General features: G+C 37.6%; 1 long non-coding RNA gene and 1 other non-coding gene across 2 annotated transcripts; both read right to left on the minus strand.

Annotated features, from left to right (window-relative positions):
• Positions 1-337: 337 nt before the first annotated feature.
• On the minus strand, positions 338-427 carry LOC127192472 (small nucleolar RNA SNORD116). The gene has a single exon (XR_007830959.1). It is a non-coding gene; the product is annotated as a small nucleolar RNA SNORD116 (small nucleolar RNA).
• Positions 428-5,099: 4,672 nt separating this feature from the next.
• Positions 5,100-15,610, minus strand: LOC127191532 (uncharacterized). Its single transcript, XR_007830922.1, has 3 exons — positions 15,555-15,610; positions 14,091-14,189; positions 5,100-5,438 (listed from the first exon to the last, which is right to left on the minus strand). It is a non-coding gene; the product is annotated as an uncharacterized LOC127191532 (long non-coding RNA).
• Positions 15,611-16,313: the final 703 nt, after the last annotated feature.

The following is a 16,313-nucleotide window of genomic DNA, read 5'->3' on the forward strand; positions in this document are numbered from 1 at the left end:
ACTCAGCTATTAAAACAAGGAATTCTCGAAATTTGTGGATAAATGGATTGAGCTAGAAATGATCATAATGAGTGAGTTAACCCAGAAGCAGAAAGAATCAAATGGTATATACTCACTTGTTTTGTTTTTCTAAGCCAAGAAATTCATTTTATCTCAACATTAAGCTCTGCATCCCAGAATGATTCATAACTTTTTGCTTGCATGCTTATGAGCAGAGGAGTTCATGCAGTGGCACATCTAGAGGATGTCTGCCTAAAGCAGGAGGAAGGGAAAGGTAGTTGAGTGGTTTTCTAGCTTGTGTCTGACCCCCAGAAGATGCAGATGACCCAAATGTGCTAGAACTTAGTACCAATGAGAGTGGTGGTACTTATTTTTCACTCATTTTGTTCCACTCCCCAAAAGAACATTTGACTGGGAATCACCTTCAAGAACAGTGGAATTTCCTTTGCAAAAGTATTTAGGGATTAAATAGAGCCTGAGGCATTTGGAGAGACAAGTAATTCCTTTAACTTTTCCTACCAGGGATAAGAAACTTTGGGACCCATGTCTTAGCTTGTGAGCTCCCAGAGGCATGAGACCAGCACCCTTGTATGAAATGTCCTGAAGTAATAGAATGCAGGATTTGTACTTCCTTCCAGAACCTCTAAGACACAAGAATAACGGGTACATTGGGGATTACATAGGTGGCTTACCTTTGCCCTCTAAGGCCGGGAATTATGTCACTTCTATCAAGCAACTTATCTGGAGGCTAAGTCTGGTTCCAACAGTCCTCTGCAAATGATGCAGTCCTACTTCTTCTGCAAGATTACCATTCTTGTCAACCATGAGTCACTGTGAAGACAGCACAAAACCCATGTCACCATTACTGTGAGACTGATGCAACGTGTGTGGTGGAGATTTGTCTGTATTATGGGATGGTCAGATCACACCTGTTCTCCCATCAACTTTGCTCTGTCATACTCTGCATCTTGCTTTTCCAGATCAGGGAGGCCTTTTTCTTAATAAATTCTCTAGACAAATTTTAAACTGGTAAGTATCAAGGGTTTGCTAAACACCTGGCTAACTCCTGGGCCTTCACAAAGATACCTGAGATTTTTTTTCCCTTCACACAGCACATTTCAATCTCTCTGCCTTATCAAATTGCTCCAACACCTCCTCACTTAATTTGCATAAGAGAAGGATACCTCTATAATCATCAAGCCCAAAAATACTGAGTGTCCTTACAAGCGCAGTATTACATCATGATATAGCACTGGAATACAAGGTCTCTGCTCTGGCCATATTTACTGGCAAACCATGCCTCCAGATATATCTCTGTCCACCATGAGGGCTTCTTCCATATTTGCAACAAGTTCTACAGAACATGGTTCTACACAACTCAGACTTGGTGTAGGCTAGAAGTCAACTGGCTTTACCTATTCTGCTTACACCTTTGCCAATATATGATAGCAGCTGACCTGTGCATTCAAATATTACACGAACTTTCTCTCTCTTGCTCTGCCTATCTCTGCCTCTGTATTTGACTGTCTTTCTTTCTCTGCTGCTGCTGCTACTGCTTCCTCTGCCTCTATCTCTTTCTGTCTCTTTATCTTTCTCTCTCTTTCACTAATGCTTTCTCAGTAAAATGTCATTTGTCAAGCATGCTGGAAAGCTGTCTTCAAGCCCAGAGACTGCATCAATCCAAACTGTGTCATGTGATCCCATATATGGATAACTCATGGACGCTGAGATCTCTCTACAAATGTTGCAACATTGAAGGAATCTAATTACCACAACTGTACCCTGAAAGCAAAAGTCCATTTTCTTTTGCTACTGGTCATGGACATAGGTGTCAAGCTAGCCTAAATGACAGCCCATGATCCACTAGGTACCTTATACATTTATAATTTAAGAAACTGTAAAATGCTTGTGAAAAATTATATATTTACAGAAGAAAAGAAGCTGATACTGTTGATACTGAATCAGCCCTGACAGGATTCATTCTCCAGGGTGCTGAAACACTGACACATCTGTTTCAGAATCCTTCCTTGTACCAGCCTCAGTGCTGCTCATCAGAGCCTGCTTCAAGGATAGCTGTGAAGAAAGTTGCTGATCTCAATTTGTCCATCATTTCAGACTATTCCAAACAAGATTTTTATTAAGCCTAAACTTTCTCAATATTTAGAGACTGGACCACAAATATTTTAAGCTTGCCCAATCATTTCCCCCAAAATTATTTTGGCCTCTATCAAGGTATTATTTGTCCCAAATCAGCTGGAAGAAACATTTAGAGAATGCTGCTCCATTTCTGTTAAGGAGGGCTGGGCAAGTTTTCAGTTTCTTGGGGTATGGCTGCTTATTGTTATTGAGAATTGGTTATAAGTTATTATTGCTCTTATTCAGAGAAAAAACAAGTTGTATTCAGGGATTTCCCTCTTTTCTTTTCCTTTATATTTCTTTCTTTCTCTTTTCCTTCCTTCCTTCCTTTTTATTCATAGGTATGAAAATAAGGGTTGAAAAGAAAGAAGGGGACATATAGAAAATATATAGGGATGATATGACAAAAAGTGGATTATTGAATTTACTCCTCAATTTAAATCCTTGTTACTCATAAATAAGGGTATTTTTAAATCATTTGTATAGAATTTTATATATTAATCCAAAAGTAAGTTCATTTTGATAAATTGGTATAAAATTCAAATTTAAGGTTATTCTTCACACACACACAAACACACACAGAAACATACTACATACACAAACACACACACACCACAAACACTCTCTCTATTATGAGGTATTGTACCCATACAACTCATTTTTAATACAGGGTTTACTTCCAATAATTTTAAACTGCTACTTCAGACTGTTTAGTATAATAAATTAATGCAAGTTAATAAATGATCAATCAGATTCATGGCCATGTCAAATCCTATGTGTAATTTAACACATTAATATACAAACTAGGTTTAACAGATGATAGATATTATTTTTGATAGCTAGAGTATATGAAAAAATAGATAATGTCTTCAAAAACCTGAGAGACCTATGCAAGATGACATTTTAAAATCTTATTGTCTTAAGGATCATTTGACAATGAGACATGTCAACTCATGGCAGCACCCAGCCTATCTCAAGGAGATAATAAACATTGAAGAACTTCTTTATAGAGGCGATTTCAAATGCAGCAATCAGTCATTTGGCAAAAATGTCCTCATTTCTGCCACAGGTGGAATTCTGCCTGAAATGAGCAAGCTTGGATGCAGGTGGTGTTGATTGCCAAACTCAGCCCAGACAGTGTAAGCAGGTCTTTAATGGTTCCTGCTTCAGAAATATCTGTCAGATAACCTAGGATAAAAGGCTGAAGATTCTGCTCCAACGTTATAGAGATTTGGGGTGGCTGTACAGGCAGCAAACTGTCTCTGTCATTTTGGAAGTTGCTAACTTGCACTTCTTGTTCACTCAGGAAATTATTTTATTCCTTGTCATGTCTCTGATAGAGTTAAAGATCAGATAGTTTAGTTTTGCAATTAAGCTTAGTTGTTTAGGAGTTAAGAATATGCTTTTAGGTATAGATAGATGTTTGTAGGTTGATAGAAATGATGTATGATAGAGATTGACTTAGGTATAAAACGTTGGACTCTCATAGGCATGACTGTTAATATTTTCTCATAAGTGGCCAAATGCATATGGACATAATATCCTCAATATAGATTTTTCCTCAGAGCTTCCATTAATATTCCAGAATTATTCCTGTATATTAGCATATTATTAAAAGAAATGGAGCCTTTTATTAGACTTAAATGGGGGGAATGTTGGCATAATATTCTTGTGGACTGTGTACAATTTACCCTTATTCATTCAAATGTGATGTTTATTGTAAGTATCTCCTGTTTCAAGTTTGTGTAAACATGTTTCCATTGTTCTCTGTGTTGTCAATAAAAACAAACTAGCCAATACTGAACAATAACAAAAGATAGGGTAGGACATCCTGATCCAGTGAGGGGAGAAGAGAGAAAAAGAAAGCAAGGATGGAGCCATGAGGATGGGGAAACATCAGGAGAATTGAACTAGGCCTAGGATATGACTAAAAAGCAAGTATAAAGATGGAAAACAGAATGAGAGGAAACCACATTAGCCTGGGGTTTTAGGATGGAATACTTATTGCACAGCATTGTGGTATAAGCTAATTAAATAGATCCGGTCTCTCTTTGTGGTTTTTTGGGTATAAAGCAGTTTAAGAGGTACTACTGATTTAACTAAAATAATAATTCAACATTAAATACTAAATTATCCTTCAACAAGCATGTTTGTACTCCAGTCAGAGGAATTAAAAGTGTATCTTTCCAACCAATCATACAAAACTAGATTTAGAAGATTTTTGGATATGATACCTTGCCAGAGCCTCTGTGTTGCCAGATTAAAATTTTTCTATAGGTTAATATCCAAAGTACATAAAAACTCCAGAAACTAGAAACCAACAAACTGAATAATCCAATTAACTAATGGTGTACCAATTTAAACAAAGAGTTCTCAACACGGGAATTTCAAATATCTGAGAAACACTTAAGGAAATGTTCAACATTCTTAGACATAAGTTAAATACAATCAAAATGACTTTCAAATTCCATCTTATACATTTCAGAATGGCAAAGATTAAAAAACACATGTGAAAGCTCATGGTATCAAGGATGTGGAACAAGGGGGACCATTCCTTCCATCCTTATGAGAGTGAAAACACACAGCCACTTTGGAACTCAATATGGCAGTTTCTCAGAAAATTGAAAATTGGTACAATTCAAGACCCAGCTATACCATTTTTTGGCATCTACTGAAAGGATGTTCCATCCTTTCATGAGGACACTTATTCAACTATGTTCATAGCAAGAACACAGGCATGTTCACTGAAAGTTCTATGTGGGTTGTTTTCATCACACCATGCATGCCAGCAGAGTCCTAAAAGGAAAGGCCCTTCAGCAGAATCTCTGGCTATATATAAAAAAGCAAGGGAACCCAATGGATTTTAAGCCTTTGTATGACTCCCAGAACACTTGGGGACCCAACTTCCCTTACTGGTAATCAACACTGATCCAATAACACTTGAGTACCCTTACACAATGTATGTTGGTGAGTATGAGAAATTCCAACATCTTCCCCATCAAGAAACAGAGTGCATTGGCTCCACAGCCTGACAATGGAAGCATGCACAGCCACTAAGACTGCTGCAGGTCCAGGTAGGACTGCATGAAATTATGGTAAATCCTTGATGACACAAAAATCCAAGAATTACTCATACTTGGGAGAATTAGAATGGCACTTACATATAAACCTCAGTTGTCAATAGGTAGGACAGAAACACCAATCAACTTCTCCAGAGCCTGATTCTAGTGCTATCACTCCTCATCCAAGGATGCTGGCCATTTTTCTCTGAACTGTGTCCTTAGGATCCACAGAATATGACCCTGAGAAGAGAGAAAAAAAATTGCATACTTCTATTGCTGAGGTCCAAGTACAAATGGAGATGTGTGGCCCTAATCTAAACCTCAATATAAAGCTGAATGTCAGTTCTAACCAGCTCTTCCCAACACCCTTCTCTGAGGCTTGCCAAATCAATGAGAGTTTTGTTCCATGTTTCCATTGGGATAATGTGGTATTGCTATCAAGAGCTTGGACTACCCTTGTCTCCCTTTCTTGCATTCAGGATGATTTCTATACATCTCTGCAATAACAAAAAATTCTCAGGCCATACAACACATCAAGTCATTCTAACAAAAACTATATGAATATTCAGAAAATCCACAGACCCTCATCTAAAATATTCATTCTTTATACTTGCTGAGGAACTTTGGACCTGTATGTCAGACTGTTGCATGCTTCCTTTTCCAGCTTTCAAGCACTATGTGGCATATTTTCTAAGGCAATGGGAATCAATGACTCCTTTCTTTTACTTTAGTTGTATCTATCTCTTTCTGTCTTTCAACCTATCTATTTACCTATCTGTCTGCCATTATGCACTTCTTCCAATGTTAACCAAATTTGAGACCAAGTTAACCTTCCTGAAAACATCACCAAGAATTTAGATTATAACACATTATATCAACATTTTTCTCATTAGACCCTCCATTACTGTGGGTGTGATGGGTACTACTGAGTATGCCCATCCTCTTGGACAAAGCTTGACTTCCAGTTTTAAGTATGAGGAAGGATCACTGAATTCAAAATAGTTGGCTCAGCAGCTCCTGTTGAGTTACTGTGTCAACTCAGCCAAGCCTTATGCACTCTTCATGATGACAAGGCACAGAATAAGACGAAAATTGGTTCATAGACCATAACAGTAAAATTAAAGAGATGTACCTATTAAGAAGCTCACATTATTATGTAGCCTCACTGTGGCCAGATATCTACATTTTTAGGGCTTCTTAAAGGACATGTACAGAGCACAGGTATTGAGACCTTTAACACCTTAAAAGAAAACAGTCCAAAGAATCAACAAAACCAAAAGCTGGTTCTTTGAAAAAATCAACAAGATAGACAGACCATTAGCCAAACTAACTAAAAGGCAGAGAGACAGTATTGAAATCAACAAAATCAGAATACAATAAAAGGTGCTCCGGAGGAATCTCCATACCTGATCTCAAACTGTACTATAAAGCAATAGTAATTAAAACAGCATGGTACTGGCACAGCAACAGGCTGGTTGACCAGTGGAATCGAATCGAAGACCCAGATATGAATCCACACACATATGGTCACCTGATTTTTGACAAAGAAGCCAAATCCATTCAATGGAAAAAGAATAGCATCTTCAACAAATGGTGCTGGTCTAACTGGAGGTCTATGTGTAAAAAAATAAAACTGGACCCATATTTGTCACCTTACACAAAACTCAAATCCAAGTGGATTAAAGACCTCAACATAAAACCAGATACACTAAGTCAATTAGAAGAAAAAGTGGGGAAGAGCCTGGAACATATTGGCACAGGAGACAACCTCCTGAACAGAACACCAACGGCCCAGGCCTTAATGTCAACCATTAAGAAATGGGACCTCATGAGGTTGAGAAGCTTCTGTAAGGCAAGAGAGACTGTCAAGAGAACAAAACGACAGCCTACAGACTGTGAAAAGATCTTCACCAACCCTACATCTGACAAAGGTCTAATATCCAAAATATATAAAGAACTCAAAAAATTAAACACCACCAAACCAAATAACCCAATTGAGAAATGGGGCTTGGAATTAAACAGAGACTTCTCAACAGAGGAATATCAAATGGCTGAGAAACACGTAAAGAAATGCTCAACCTACTTAGTCATCAGAGAAATGCAAATCAAAACAACTCTGAGATTCCATCTTCTACCCATCAGAATGGCTAAGATCAAAAATTCAAGTGACACCACATGCTGGCAAGGATGTGGGGAGAGAGGAACACTCCTTCATTGTTGGTAGGAATGCAAACTAGTACAGCCACTTTGGAAATCTATCTGGTGCTATCTCAGAAAAAGGGGAATAGGGCTTCCTCAAGACCCAGCTATTCCACTCCTTGGAATATACCCGGAAGATGCTCCAGCACACAACAAGAAAATTTGCTCAACCATATTCATAGCAACCTTATTCATAATAGCCAGAACATGGAAACAGCCTAAGTGTCCCTAAGTAGAAGAGTGGATAAAGAAATTGTGGTACATATACACTATGGAATACTACTCAGCTATTAAAAACAAGGAATTCTCGAAATTTGTGGATAAATGGATTGAGCTAGAAATGATCATAATGAGTGAGTTAACCCAGAAGCAGAAAGACTCAAATGGTATATACTCACTTATATCTGCATACTAGCACAAGGGGCATTTCCCACGAAAGCCTTCACTTACCAGGAAACTGGGAGTTAGGGGAGAACATCCTATTGGGACTCTAGATAAGAGAAGCATGGGAGAAAGGCAAAGTAGAAGGATCCAGAGGGTCCTAGAAACCTACAAGTAGAACATTATGATAGGCAGATTTGGGCCCAGGGGTCCCGCTCAAACTAAGGCACCAGCCAAGGACAATACAGGCAGTAAACTTTAAGTCCCTATCCAGATCTAGCCAATGGTCAGAACATTCTCCACAATTGAGTGGAGAGTGGGATATGACTTTCTCTCGTATTCTGGTGCCTCACATTTGACCATGTCCCCTGGAGGGGGAGACCTGGTGGCACTCAGAGGAAGGACAGCAGGTTGCCAAGTAGAGACTTGATACCCTATGAGCATATACAGGGAGAGGTAATCCCCCTCAGGAACAGTCATAGGGGAGGGGAATAATTGGAAAATGGGGGGAGGGAAGAATGGGAGGATACAAGGGATGGGATAAACATTGAGATGTAACAAGAATAAATTAATAAAAAAAATTTTTTAAAAAAGAAAGTGACTGGCCTTGACCATCATATTCCAAGACTGTCATATCTTTGCCTTGCTAACTTCCTGTTTGAACTGTCAGAACCAAGTTGCATCATGCAATAATTTTTTATAGAGTTTAATACTGTATCATATATAGATACACATATATCATTATTTCTACTTGTGTACTCCAAAATTCCAGACATCTAGGTGCACATATATGAATGTAAATAATAGAAGCAAACCTGAGTATGGTTTTTTCGATACCTAACACATGTACCCCTTGTGTTCCTTGCAAGCAGGTTCACTGAACTACTTTCAGTTTGTCAACAACACAGAGTGCCTATTTAGCCAACAAACTGGTTTTGGCCATCTGAATCATCTGTTCAATACATGGGACCAGGATTGACATGCTGCACAGCATAGTGTGGGAAAGACTGTAAGCTTCGTCACAGGTAAAAACAGTCTTGGCAGGCTTTACCCTTGGGCTCCCCATGAATACCTTATGATAGACTGAGTGGAGACATCCTGGGCCTGGAATTCAGGAAGCAGACCTGGGGACTCCACCTGGACTATTGTTTTTCTAATCAACCCTCAATGGGAGAAGACCACCCTTCGCAGGTGACACAGGCAGGCGGAGAGGAGAGAACAACAGGTTGAGGCCAGGTGTGAGGACACATGGATCAGCAAACAGGCTGGACCAGCACACAGGCCAGAGACACCTAAGGACCTGTCCCATGGAACAGATAGCGGAAGGTTCACTCTTTTTTCCCTTTAACCTTTTTTTCCTCTTGTCTAAGCTAATTGGGTTGTATAATAAAGTTTAATTGTTAAGAAACAGAGCCTACAGGTGGCGCCCAACATGGGGCCCAATGGGTTCCACAGTCCCTAATGGTATGAGGGAAGATTCAAACTTCAAAGGTACAAAAATGCTGTTTCAGGGTATCAGCAAAGTCGCAACTGCCATTGCAAAACTCTTTTCTGCCTTATACTTAGAGGAATTTCTCTGTTTTTTGTTGTTGTTGTTGTTGTTTTTGTCCTTTTATTACAATATTTCATGCTTAAAAGTATTTTTAAAAAGGCTCATGATAAAAAAAAAAAAAAAAAAAAAAAAACAAAAAAAAAACAAAAAAAAAAAACACCGGAAGAGTCAATAAGCTCTATCCTTTTTGAAAGAATTAGTGACTTGAATAAACAAATGGACAAAATGCAAAAAAAATTGGAAGGGCTGGAAAAGCAGAAGGCACCTTTGGTTAAAAAGGGTGGAAATGGTCAAAAACCAGAAAAAAAAGGAAGACAGACAGACCAAAATGCCAAAATGTCTTTGGAGGAAAATGTCCCAGTGGAGGACACCTCCAGAGTTGCCCAAACACCTTCAGCTTTTCCAGTCACTGTAAGACATGTGCCAGCACAAAATGGTGCTGAGGGTTATGATGAAATGGCCTGGCATCCTGTAGACATGATGGATTTAAAACATTTTAAGGAATCCATCATCCACTATGGTATGCACTGTAACTTTGTTAAACAAATGTTAAACAGCTGGGCCACTCAAAATAGACTTGTTCCCCAAGATTGGAAAAATTTAGTTTCTGCACTATTGGAAGCAACACAACAGGTACAGTGGTTATCATGGTGGTGAACAGAGGCTATAAAAATCAAACAAAAAAATCTGCACAGGGAATAAAAATTAATAGAGATCAATTGCTTGGTAAACGACAATATACTAACTTAAGAGAACAAATTCAAGCTAAAGATAGAGTGATTGAACAATGTCATAAGGCAGCCTTGAGAGCTTGGGAGCTTGTAGAAGAACCTGAAAAAAACAACTATTCCATTTACTAAAGTGTTCCAAGGGCCTCTGGAACCTTTTACAAAATTTTTGCAGAGGTTAGGATCTGCTATGGATAAGGTGTTGCCAGATTCTGACAACAAACAGAAATTAAAACTTATCATGGCTTATGAGAATGCAAATACTAAATACAAGAGGGTGCTTAGACCATTAAAGGAAAGAGGCACTCCATTAAATGACTTGGTAAAGGAGACAGTTAATATTAACTCTCAGGAGTATCAAAATAATATTGTGGGACAAGCTTTAGCCAGAGAGTCCAGATATCATAATACTCGGTGTTTTAAGTGTGGTAAAATTGGTCATGTACAAAAAAACTGTAGAGATAAAAGGCACAATAATCCCCCCCCCCCCCAAGTAACTCATAAAAGAGAACAAGAAGGTTATGGTCATGATGGTAATGAGGTACCTAGACCCCCAGGGTACTGTAGTCACTGTGAAAAAGGGAAACATTGGTCTCAGGATTGTCAGTCTAAGAGAGATGTGCAAGGCAATATCTTGCTGACAGAAAACAGCAGGAGGGGGCCATCGGCTCTGGCCCTTGTAAACAATGCCAGCCAAATTCCTTTGGCCTGTCAGAAAGTGACAAACCCACAGGAAAACGGGAATTGAGTGTTAGTGATCTAATGCATGCTACTGAAGGCAGTGCAGCCTTGGATCTGGCTTCAAATATGTCTCTTACCCTATCCCCCCAGGTTGAATGTTACAAATTAAATACTGGTGTTTTCGGACCTTTGCCTTCAGACACAGTAGAAATGGTTCTAAAAAGAAGTGGGCTGACTTCTCATGGTTTTATTGTGCATCCTGGTATTATAGATGGAGATTCTAAGGAGAAAATAAAAATCATGGCATGTGTGAAAAAGGAGATGAAATCGATGCTGGGAATAAAATTTCTCAACTCCTACTGTTTCCTTACATTAAGGACAAAGCTGCTCCAGTGGAAAAGACTGGTGCATTCAGAAGCACAGGAACATGTGTGTTCTGGCAAACAGAGACCTAAATTAATTATAAAATTAAATGGTATTAAAATAGAAGGCTTGGTCAACAACGGAGCCTATGTCTCATCATTTGTCAAAAGTCTTGGAACCAAAATTGGCCACTTAAAAAGGTTTATACAAAAATTTTAGAAATTGGTAAGTTATCTCAAATATAAGAAAGTGTACAGTGGCTTTAATTTGTGGGACCAGATGGACAAATAGGCTAAAACTCTATGTGGCTAACATTCCCATAAATCGATGGGGAAGGGACCTCTTACAACAATGGGGTACTCAGATTACTATTTCTGCAAATACCGAGATGAACAAGGTTGAAACTAGGGGTGAATTGGTATTCGCTTCTGGGGAAGAGATTAATGTAAGTGATCAGGGCGACCACAAGCTATGCTTATTGTCCAGCCTCAAAACTCTTCATGTTTAAAGTGTCAAAATTTATAAGAGGGGCCACTGTTGAGATACCAACCGCCCTTTCAAACAGATTTCAAACAGACCTGTATGACAGGAGCAGTGGCCCTTAACAAAAAAAAAAAGTTACAGGCGCTTCACTGTTTAGTGAAAGAGCATCTGGAGGTTCAATACATCGAAGAGTCTTCCAGTCCTTGGAATTCCCCTGTATTTGTGGTAAAAAAAAAAAAAAATCAGGTGGATGGAGAATGATAATGGATTTGAGGGCTATAAACAAGGTGATTCAACCAAAGGGTTCTTTTCAACCTGAAATTCCTTTGCCTTCCTTGTTACCTAGGTCTTGACATATAATTACATTTGATTTAAAAGATTGTTTTTTCACCATACCTCTACATGAAAAAGACAGAAAAAGGTTTGCTTTCTCTGTACCTACTCTGAACAGTAATTCTCCAATAAAGAGATATCATTGGAAGGTACTTCCACAGGAAATGTTAAATAGCCCAACTAAAGTATGCCAGTATTTTGTACAACAACCTTTAAAAATAATTCATAGGCAGTTTCCTCAATCTATCATATACCATTACATTGATGATATTCTGCTAGCTGATTCTAATTCTAATGTTTAAAAAAAAAATGTTTCAAGAGGCACAAAAAGTTCTGCCATGCTGGAGATTACAGAATGCTGTAAAAAAAAAAATACAAAAAGGAGATTCGATTACCTATTTAGACTATAAAATAACTGAACAAAAAATTTGACCACAAAAAGTACAGATCCATAGAGATCAATTACAAACTCTTAATGACTTTCAAAGATTATTGAGAGATATTAACTGGTTAAGGCCTACAATCGGGTTAGCAACCTATGAGTCAAATAACTTGTTTCAAACATTACAAGGGGATTCAGATTTAAACAGTCCTAGGTGTCTAAATGCTGAAGCAGAAAAGGAGTTAATTCTGGTGGAACAAAACTTCAAAAGACATACGTGGATAGAATTGTTCCTGAACTTGGTTACATTCTGGTTATTTTGCCTTCAAAACATTCTCCTACTGGGCTTCTTATACAAAGGAAAAGCAGAATCATAAAATAGATATTCCAGACAAATAAACAAAAAAAAAAAATGAAAACATACATAGAAAAAATTTCTGAATTGATTACAAAGGAAAGAATAAGGTTGTGCCAACTGTCAGGGATAGACCTGGCGAAAATTGTAGTGCCTCTTACTGATTTTGAGATTATGTCATTGTGGGTAATTAATAAAGATTGACAAAAATCTTGTAGTAACTATTTGGGAGACATTAACAATAGATACCCAGAAAACAAACCTATACAGTTTAAACAGTTTATAAAAAGAATTAATTGGATCCTTCCAAACATTGTAAAGAGGTCACCAATCTCAAGGGCACCCACCTTTTTCACTGATGTAAATAAATCAGGTATGGCTGGTTAAACATCTGATAAAATATCTAAGGTGATTAAAAGACCATTTATATCAGTTGAAAAATCAAAATTATATACAATCCTTATGGTATTATTAGACTTTCCTAAATCTCTTAATATAATTACTAACTCTCAATATGCTAAAAAAAAAGTTGTTTTACATATAGAAACTGCTAAATTTACTCCTGATAACACAAAATTGACTACATTATTTATAGAACTGCAACAGGTCATCAGAAACAAAAATTTTATCCCTTGTATATTACTCATATTTGATCCCATACAGGTTTACCAGGTCCATTGACACAAAAACAAAATAAAAATAAAAAGATTGACAAATAATTGATAGGTAATGTATTCAAAGCCTCAAAATTTCATAAAAAAATTATGTCAATGGTAAGGGGTTTTAAAAAAGATTCTCTATCAGTTTAAAAATTATATATGTACTAACATACTTGGACTAATGATTTCAAAAGTTTGCTTACTTTCAGAACAAAAAACAAGACAATGATGAAAATCAAACTTCTGCCTCTGGCACTACTGCTTCTTCCAGAAATTACATACATATTAACAATAAATCGGATAGCCAAAAGGATCAATCCCAAAAAGACTAGACCAAACAGATACAGCTAGCTTTTCCAGTGCTTGGCCAATATATTATTTTTCTAGGGTACCCAAAAAAACATTTTTCTTCTAAAAAACTTATGGATTACTTGGTTCAGTCAATGTGCTATATCTTAGTCTTGATTAGGATAGTGATAATGAGTTTTCACTTTTTTTCACTCTGACAATGAATGTTTAACTCCATCTACACTGGAAGATGCTTGCAATAAGACTGATAAGGGTACTCTGAAAATTGCAGAAATTTGAGAAGTATGATAAACTCTAAGACATTATGCATCTTGAAATAGAAGGCACCTTACCTTCCTATGGGTATAACTGACAGAAGCTTAAATGTAGGACATTGTAGTACATGACTAGTTTCTGTAATCTTAGGTCCTAGCAGTTCCACAAAGACTTTAGTCATGAACACTTTTGAGAGTTCAAATATTGCTTACCAGTATCTTCTGTAGGACCTACACCTTGAACCATATTGCATGAGGTACTACTTGGTGCCTTCATTCATCCACACATGATCTGTGTCTCCTCTTATTGGACTAAGGGAATGAAGCACAGGGATAAAACCATGCAATGACAATAGAAATCATATATAATCTCTACAGAGGAATGGATATACCAAGGGTGGTATTTTAAGGTCCCCATCTGGCTAGGAATACCAGGTAACTCCTTAATTATCATGCTCACCCCATACCTTTTTATCAGTCTGTCCTGTCAGTGTAGGATTTTTCTAATGGTCTCCCTGGAGGAAAATGGTTTAAATATGACAGTCTTGATCTCCAATTGTCTCTCTGTGGCCTTTTAAGTATCTTTGTACTTTTTTTCAATAGTCATTGACAAAATCACAATCATCCTATCACATCAAATCCTTACAATCAAAGCAAACTAATATTAAACTTTGATCAGACAGTATCTCTGAAAATGTCTCTCTTTCTCAATGCTGGCCCACTGATGGCATTTCCAAATACAAGATTATTGGGTTCTGCTCATCTGTGCTAGCCCTGGCTGTAGAAATTTCCTATAGCTAAACTATGGCTCCAAATCATCTCTTTTAAGTAGAAAGCATCCCTCCAGGTTGGTCCCTCTCTCCAAGTATGCATATAATTCTATGTCAGGTTTTATGGATAGTGTTCAACCTACTCTGCTGGTTGCACTTCTACTCTGTCAACACTGGTCATGCTAGGAATGTCTCTCATCCTCTGTATATCACTGTCTATTACACTGTCTGTGCATTGTGTGTGTGTGTGTGTGTGTGTGTGTGTACTCTGTCTTTGCAGGCAAGTGCACAATTCTTCCTTCTAATGATGACTACAATCCATGAACTCCACAAAACTTTTGCTGTCTCTGATATATCCATACATTTTTAGCCTTATGAGACTGTGATTTCTTTTGGAACACACAATGTCTCTTTTGGACAATTAAGTACAACATGGAAGCAAAAAGCATCATTTGTTTTTGTTTTTTGGTGTCTCAATATTTATATGATGATAGCTATGGAGTGTCTCCAACGACAACATGTGTGGCAATGAGCACTTCCTCCAATAGCTAAGTGACTGCAGACTGAATGTCCTGACCCTTCCTGCCTCCAAAGCCTCAGAATAAGTCACAATAAGGCTCAGTTCCTCCAAATTAGTACTTAGAGAAGGAGAACAAGTAAGGCAGTTATTATAGGTGAAACTGAAAATTGAGGAAGGCATAGTTTCTTGCTGATAGTCTTGGGCCTTGCTTCAAGGTCCATGGTGCAACTACAGATGTCTGTAAGCCAGGCCTCTACTTTCAGTGCTGCTTTATGATCTCCAATGTCACTCCTACTCAGCTTTTGGGGCTTTCTTTCCTTGCAATATCATGAAGGAAACATTAATGGCAAAGCAGTGGCCCACAATTGCATACAGAGAGAACTGTACCTGTCCAAAGATCCACCTTAAAGGGACCACTTCACAGGAGGAAGTTGTGTGCCTTCATGAGGCATGCATGAGGCGAGGTTAGTATTTCAGTGATTACCTGCCAATTGCACAGTGGCTGTACATAACAGACACAAAGTATAGTAGGAAAGGTTAGAAAATATATGATAAATTCAATAATAACTTTATTAATTTGAAGCCTATCAATAGTGTATAATGGCTCCTCATTCTCTGTAGCCTCTCACATTGCTTCATGACAGTCATTCTGGCTAGGCTACTGTAGTATCTCAAAGTACTTTCAGTTTGCATTATGCTGGTTGCCATGAAGATTGAACACTTTTAAAAATAGTTATTGACCTTTCATGTTTATTTTTTTTTAAATATCCTACATTCCAAAGTTCAGTTTGAGATTCCATTAAATAGTATTTAAAAAATAACATATTAATGGCCCAGGTGTTTAACTCCTATGTATATACCTACAGAATGCCATCCCTTGTAAGAGACATATATACCACCAAAGAACTGAAACCAACCCAGTGAGTGAAAAACAATAATAAATTTGATAAATGTATTACAACTCATAATAGGGAATAGTTTTCTAGTCTTAAAAACTATTATATAAGAAAATGTATGTACTTAAAATGTACAATGTTAAGCAAAGCTACAGATCTAAGAAAGAAAACTTTCTTGAGAACTATAGGCTCAGGATCAGGCTAATCTCCTTATATGATAGATTTTATCTAAAAGTTCTTTAAAATATAA

Source organism: Acomys russatus, chromosome 7 (assembly GCF_903995435.1).
Source record: "Acomys russatus chromosome 7, mAcoRus1.1, whole genome shotgun sequence".
Lineage (NCBI taxonomy): Eukaryota > Metazoa > Chordata > Mammalia > Rodentia > Muridae > Acomys > Acomys russatus.